The sequence below is a fragment of the Triticum aestivum genome, chromosome 2D (assembly GCF_018294505.1).
Source record: "Triticum aestivum cultivar Chinese Spring chromosome 2D, IWGSC CS RefSeq v2.1, whole genome shotgun sequence".
Classification (NCBI taxonomy): domain Eukaryota; kingdom Viridiplantae; phylum Streptophyta; class Magnoliopsida; order Poales; family Poaceae; genus Triticum; species Triticum aestivum.
Window position 1 is genome coordinate 365,918,386 of NC_057799.1, and position 7,851 is coordinate 365,926,236.

The window sequence follows — 7,851 nt, forward strand, 5'->3', positions numbered from 1 at the left end:
CCCCCCCCCCTTGATCACCAGATATCGCCTATTCTTCTCTATACTGCTTGCATTAGAGTAGTGTAGCATGTTACTGCTTTTCGATATCCTATCCTGATGCATAGCCTATCCTTGCTACTACTGTTGATACCTTTACCTGCAATCCTACATGCTTAGTATAGGATGCTAGATTTCCATCAGTGGCCCTACATTCTTGTCCGTCTGCTGTGCTATACTATCGGGCCGTGATCACCTGGGCGGTGATCACGGGTATATACTTATATACTTTATACATGACACATGAGATGACTAAAGTCGGGTCGGCTCGTAGGAGTACCCGCAAGTGGATCTTTGTGGCGGAGCGACAGGGCAGGTTGAGACCGCCTAGGTGAGAGGTGGGCCTAGCCCTGGTCGGCGTTCGCAGATACTTAACACGCTTAACGAGATCTTGGTATTTGATCTGAGTCTGGCCATTTGGTCTATACGCACTAGCCATCTACGCGGGAGTAGTTATGGGTATCCCGGCGTCGTGGTATCAGCCGAAGCCTTCTTGACGTCAGCGACTGAGTGGCGCGCGCCGGATTGGACTGGAACGCCACTAGGCTAGGTCGGCTTCCGGCCGCGTACGCAACGTGCAGGTGTGCATAGGGCGATGGGCCCAGACCCCTGCGCGCATAGGGTTAGACCGGCGTGCTGACCGCTCTGTTGTGCTTAGGTGGGGCTGCGACGCGTTGATCTTACGAGGCCGGGCGTGACCCAGGAAAGTGTGTCCGGCCAAATGGGATCGAGCGTGTTGGGTTATGTGGTGCACCCCTGCAGGGAAGTTTATCTATTCGAATAGCCGTGTCCCTCGGTAAAAGGACGACCCGGAGTTGTACCTTGACCTTATGACAACTAGAACTGGATACTGAATAAAATACACCCTTCCAAGTGCCAGATACAACCCGGTGATCGCTCTCTAACAGGGCGACGAGGAGGGGATCGCCGGGTAGGATTATGCTATGCGATGCTACTTGGAGGACTTCAATCTACTCTCTTCTACCTGCTGCAAGATGGAGATGGCCAGAAGCGTAGTCTTCGACAGGACTAGCTATCCCCCTTTTATTCTGGCATTCTGCAGTTCAGTCCACTGATATGGCCCTTTACACATATACCCATGCATTTGTAGTGTAGCTCCTTGCTTGCGAGTACTTTGGATGAGTACTCACGGTTGCTTTTCTCCCTCTTTCCCCCTTTTCTTTTCTATCTGGTTGTCACAACCAGATGCTGGAGTCCAGGAGCCAGACGCCACCGTCGACGACGACACCTACGACACTGGAGGTGCCTACTACTACGTGCAGGCCGCTGACGACGACCAGGAGTAGTTAGGAGGATCCCAGGCAGGAGGCCTGCGCCTCGTTCGATCTGTATCCCATTTTGTGCTAGCCTTCTTAAGGCAAACTTTTTTAACTTATGTCTGTACTCAGATATTGTTGCTTCCGCTGACTCGTCTGTGATCGAGCAATTGTATTCGAGCCCTCGAGGCCCCTGGCTTGTATTATGATGCTTGTATGACTTATTTATGTTGTAGAGTTGTGTTGTGATATCTTCCCGTGAGTCCCTAATCTTGGTCGTACACATTTGCGTGCATGTTTAGTGTACGGTCAAATCGGGGGCGTCACATGGGGTGAGGTGGAGGCCGACGGGGGAGATTTGGTAGAGCCGGGGCGGTGGGTAGGTGGGCACCGACGCGCCGGTCGTAATGGCGTCTCCGGAACCGGCGCATTGACCGACGCGACGCGGGGCAGATGACACTTCTCCACCACGCCATGCGGGCCACGTCGCGGTCTTTTCGCCTTGACCGACGCCACGGACGACGCGTCGCCACGTCGCGTTTTCTGTACCACCGCTTTGCCCCGTCTGTCGTATACGCGAGGACATCGTACGTACAGTCCCCGGTGCGTGGACGGCCTCGTCGCGCGCGGACGGCGGCTTTTTAGTGAAAGGACGATCCTACCCTTTTTAATGAAGGGGTACGGGACGATCTCAACCGTTGTTGTAATTAGGGGGTTGTACCGAAGAAGAAGTAATAATACAAACCATTCATGGTAGAAACAGAAATGGACTTTCCTATGTTCCTTATTTTTCTTTGAACAAAGAAATTATAAATATTTTACTCCAACTTATTAAAATTCCCTACAACTAAATGGCACTAGTTCAAATAATGTGGTGAAGAAAATACTCCTTGTTCTTGTGCAATTTAGCATTCAAATGGGTCGAACAATGTTACCCAGTGGGACATGAGGCCACTTAGTAATAGACCATTGGGTCAGCTCCATGTCCCTAAAAGAAAAGAGGCTAGTAGAAACCAGATCCGGGCCGGAAAGGGTTGTTTCCATCCTAACATAACATATACAAGTAGATTATAAGTTCAAACCAATAATAGTTGTCATGAAAGGTAACGATGTGTGGATGTCGAAAGGTAAATAATGTGTCAATGCTGAAAGTTGCACGGATTTAATTCTGAAACACCTACCCCTCTGATACATATTAATTTTTTTTGATTTAGTACAACTTTAGTACAAAGTGTAATAGATCAACGATTATTAATATAGATCAGAGGGAGTAGCAAACCGACACTCAAAGAGAGGTACACCCACAATGATGCTTGGACGCTGTTGAACGACAACCTACCGCCACCGGAGCACCACTCCATAAGAGGAACACGCGGAGCCGCCGCCGGCGTACGTGAAATGATCACAAAGCAGGTGCAGTTTTGCTGTAAGGGCCTTCATTGGTACTGTTGCAAGCCCTCTAGTCCATGAAGAGGAATATGATGGGCTCACTTGCTAGGACGTGGAGGGAGTTTCCCGGCGGTGGGTTGGCCCTGTATGCGCGCATGTTATGTATCACTCTTTAAACACTTCTATATGACGCACCTTGCAACAGATAACGCATGCCGCATAGGGTGAACCCCTCGACTGGGCTGGCCCAACAGCGAGTGCTACTGTAGCGCAAACAATGGTGCCTAGCCGGAGCAACTAGTTGACGAGCGCTCCTTAAGGAGCCTCACAACGATCAGCGTCACTTGGCGCGCTCTCAGCCGTCCGCCACATGTCGCACTCTGGGCGCTCCCTTCGGATTTTTTTTATTTTTCGACACGCGTTTTCGGCTTTTTAAACGGTTTTATTTCGGTGTTTTTCGACATTTCGGTGTTCCACCGGTCTTCCTTGGCTTTTGGATCAACCAAAATTCAAAAAACAATTGCGCGAAAAAATGCGTTTTCTTTTTTTCATGAGAGTCATGGTTTTACTTTCGCGAGAGGCACGGTTTTGCTTTCGTCAGAGTCACGATCGTGCCTCTTGAAAACAAAATACACGTTTTCTGTTGTTTTCCTTCCGCGAGAGGCACGACGCATTTTTGTTTTTTTCCTTCCGCGAGAGGCATGGTTTTGCTTCCGCGAGAGTCAAGGCCATGCCTCTCAGAATCGAAATAAATGCGTTTTCTGTTTTTTTTTTCTTCCGCAAGAGCGCGGTTTGCTTCCGCGAAGGCACGGTTGTGCTTTACGAGGGGCACGGCCGTGCCTCTCAAAAACGGCAAAAAACACGTTTTTATTATTTTTTCTGCGAAAGGCACGGTTTTGCTTTCGCGAGAGGCACGGTTGTGATTTCGCGAGAGGTATGGGCGTGCCTCTTTCGGAAAGGGTAAAACTCCGTGCTCCTGGTTCGGTTCTTTTGTCCAGTTTTTTTGTGAAAAAAATTCGTCAAAACCTATCAACATGGAATCTAGTTTTGAACATCTCGACGCGAGGAATCCAACGGTGAAAACGGTTCGAGATTTGGACGCGGGTTTAAGAGATAAAACATTTTGAATAAACGGATCTACGAAAAAAGGGAAAACTGTCAGGTGTGACAAGTGTCGCACATGCAGCGTGCCACTTGTCGCAGCCTAGGAAGGTGGGAGTGATGTTTGTAATGAGTACTCCTCAATTAGTGATTCGTGCCTAGCCACTAGAATAGATGGGAGCCCTTATAGGGCGCCTTCAGCGCCGGCTTGAGGTGTTGGCGCCTACGAGTGCGTGAACTGGGCCAGTCCAGCTCGCCTCGTTCGCTTGTCCGGCACGTCGCTTTGTTCGCTCGCCCCGCACGTCATCACCTCGTTCGCTTGATCGCAGTTGACCGGTCAACCTTTGACTTTTTAAAAAATAAACAAAAAATAAAAAATCGTGAATTCAAAAATATTCACAAATTTGAAATAAAGTTCACAAACTTCAAAATTAGTTCATGAATTTTTTTAAAAAAAATCATCCGTTTTTTTAAAAAAGTTTATCGATATTGAAAAAAAGTTCATCGATTTCTAAAAAAGTTCACTGATTTTGACAAAAGGTTCACAAACTTAAAAAATTGTTCATTGAATTTGAAAAAAGTTCATCAGATTTGGAAAAGTTCACATAATTTGAAAATAGTTCATCAACTTCAAAAAAAGTTCGTCGAATTTTTTAAGAAAAGTCCATCAAATTTCAAAATTTTAATGTTCATTGAATTTGAAAAAAACTTCACCAACCCTGAAAAAAGTTCATAAAATGCAGTGAACATTTTATATCAAATTAGAAAAAATAAAAAATAAAACAAATAAAGAATAAGTAAAATTAAGAAAGAAGACATAAAAAGCAAAAAAAGAAAAAGAAAAAAGAAAATAAGAAAGAAAGAATAAGAGAGGGAAGAAGCTATGAGTGAACACAGAAGTCAACTCGGCAGGGTGGTTAGTGCGTGTTGTGTTAAAGCCGTCGGCGTGGGTTCGAATCCTTTTCAGTGCCCCTTTTCTGCAGCATTTTACAAAAGGAAAAGAAATGAAAATGGGCTTGGCTCATTGCGGAGGAGGGGTGTGCGTCCTGTACTGTTAAGCCTATTATAACAGGCGCTACGGGCACGGTTTAGGATTTGCTAGAATAGATGAGCTTTGATGTCTATATATGTAGACCGGTATATTAATAACTATCAGCGAAGATAAATCTAAAATAAGTTTGACAATTTCAAACGCGACTTTTATATAAAAGCGAATATTTTTCAAACATGGCTCTTTTAAATTTGTGAACAATGTTTTACAAATTTAGATACTTTTTAAAACACAAACATTTTTTGTAAAATCCTGAGAAATTTTTCAAAAAGGGGACATTTTTAGTAATTTTGAATATGTGAACATTTTCTTAAAACATGAAGATTTTTGTTAAATGGGAACATTTGTTACACTCTGAATGAAATTTGAAAAGGCGGACATTTTTTGCATCTGTGAACTATTTTTCAAACTATGAACAAAATTAGGAAAATGTGAACTTTTTCCATTTTTTTATTTTTTTAAAATCATGAACATCTTTTGGATTTGTGAACAAAACCTAAAAACAGAAACATTTTCTGAAAATAGAATATTGTCCTCGCTAATTAAGGGGTACTCCTTGCAAAGGCCACTCCCAGCTTTTCAGCGGTTGACAAGTGACATACTATGTCACAACCCGGATTTCTCGCGTCGGTTTCATGGTTGGATTTCTTGCGTCAAGATCTTCGAAACTAGATTTTATGTTAATAGGTTTAATTTTTTTTAGGAAAGAACCAGAAGAAAAAAAACTGAGTCGGAAGCGCTGTTTTGTTTTTAATTTTTTCCCTTTCCGAAACGTGCAACTATTCCACTTGCGGGAAAATCGGTGCCTCCACGATAAGTAAATCTGTGTCTCTCATGGAAACAAAAAAAAAGGTTTTTCCCCTTTTTGAAAGGCACAACTATGCCACTCGCGGAACAAATTTGTACCTTCCATCAAAGACAAAAAAGAGGTTTTTTCTTTCCGAAAGGCATGGTTGTGCCTCTCGAGAAAGCAAATCTGTGTCTCCACGAGAAGCAAATCAACGCCTCCCATGGAAGCAAAGCATTTTTTCTTTCCAGTTGTGTCTCCTGTGGAAGCAAATCAGTGCCTTCACGAGAAGCAAATTTGTGCGTCCCGTGAAAGCAAAAAATAAATATGTTCTTCCTTTTCCGAGAGGCACAGTTGTGTCTCTCGCAAAAGTAAATATGTGCCTCCATAAGAAGCAAATATGTGCCTCCAACGGAAGCAAAAAACGTATTTTTTCTAGAAAAAGAATCGATTTTTTCTTTAAAACCTAAGAAAAAAGGGCAAAAACCGAAACCATGAAAAACCTAAAATAACTCCATCTAAAACGCAAAAACACGCAGAGAAGAAGCGTTAAGCATGCGATGTGTTGGAGCGTGGCAAGCTCTCAGCCCATCAAAGTGACATTTCCGGGGTTCTGCAAGGGGTATCCCTTGATTAGTTACTCTCGCATGATAGCGATCGCGATCTACAATGCAATATTGGGCTGGCCAATTTGGCCGGGCTCGTACAGGTGCAGGGGCTGAACCAGCGTGTTTTAAAAAGCATCTGAGAGTTCCTGAACCATTTTTCTCTGCTATTTTGGAATATTTTTTATTTTTCCATTTTACTGTTAATTTTTATTTTATTTCCCCTTTTGTTTTCAAAATCAATAATTAAAAACATAAAATATAAATCTTCAAATTATGTTCTAAAATAAAATTCTCGGTATTTAAAAAATTCCTCACATTCTTCAAAAAAAATTATGCATTTCAAAAAATGTGGGTGTTTTTCATAAAATGCTCTAAATTTTCAAAATAGTTTGTCCTTTTAAAAAATCTGATTTGAAAAACTCTACACATCTTTTAAAACAAACGTGTTTTCATTCTTTTGAAATTTCATAAGTGGTTCAACATTTCAATAAACGTTCACGTTTTCCAAAAACTGTTTAGGCTTCCCAAAATTTGTTCATGCCTTTAAATTTTGTCTCCATTTTTTAAATCATAATTTCAGGAATTCTTCACAATTTAATACCTATTAAAAATTTGTGATAGAATTTTTTTTCAGAAAATTTACAAATTTCTGAAAATTTCTGGAATATGTGAACATTTTTTTGAATCCGTGAGTGTTTTTGAACGGACAACATTTTTAGAATTTGCAAACCACTTTTCAATTTATGAACATTTTTGAATCAGAAAAATAAATTGAATTATCAAACTTCCTTTTCCAAATTTCTATATTCCTTTATTCCAATATAAACCAGGTCCAAATAAAAAAATAACGTACGCCTGCTGTTGCAGACTGCACGTGGTGGCGACGTGTGTGGGTTCAGCGTGCTGGGGCTGGCACAGTTACTTATTACATCGAGCGACGTGCACTGTCGCGCAGGCCATGTGAGCACCTCGTTATGGACGACGAGTGGCCATCTATTTTACTTCTTCTTTTATTTTGCTTTTTCTTCTATTTCTTCATTTTCAGTTTTCAACTTTTATTTTAATTCATTTTCTTACCTTTTTTATTTTCAAATTCAATAACGTTGTTTGAAATCCGAGTACATTTTTCCAATCAGTGAACATTTTTTTACTTTTGGAGGTTTTTTTTCAAGTTTTTAACAAGTTTTTGAAATCAAGATTTTTTTAAAGTTTTAACATGTTTCTATATTCGGATTTTTATTTTTATAATTTGTGATTTTATAAAAAATTATAATATTTTTTAAGAGTGAACATTTGGGAATCCGAGAATATTTTTCCAATTTCTGAACTTTTTTTCAAATGCATGGGCAATTTATTCGTCCTGAACAATTTTAAATTCAGAAAATTTTCTCAAATTTATGAACATTTTATGAAATCAGAAAGCATTTTTTAAATCGAAGAACAATTTTGAAATTCATACAGAATTTTTAAAATCCTGGAATATTTTTAAATATAGTAAACATTTCTATAATTGGGAATATTTTTTGAAATATGGGAATGATTTTCAAATCATGATTAATTTTTCCACCTTTGGAACATTTTTCTATCAAATTCGTGATTTTC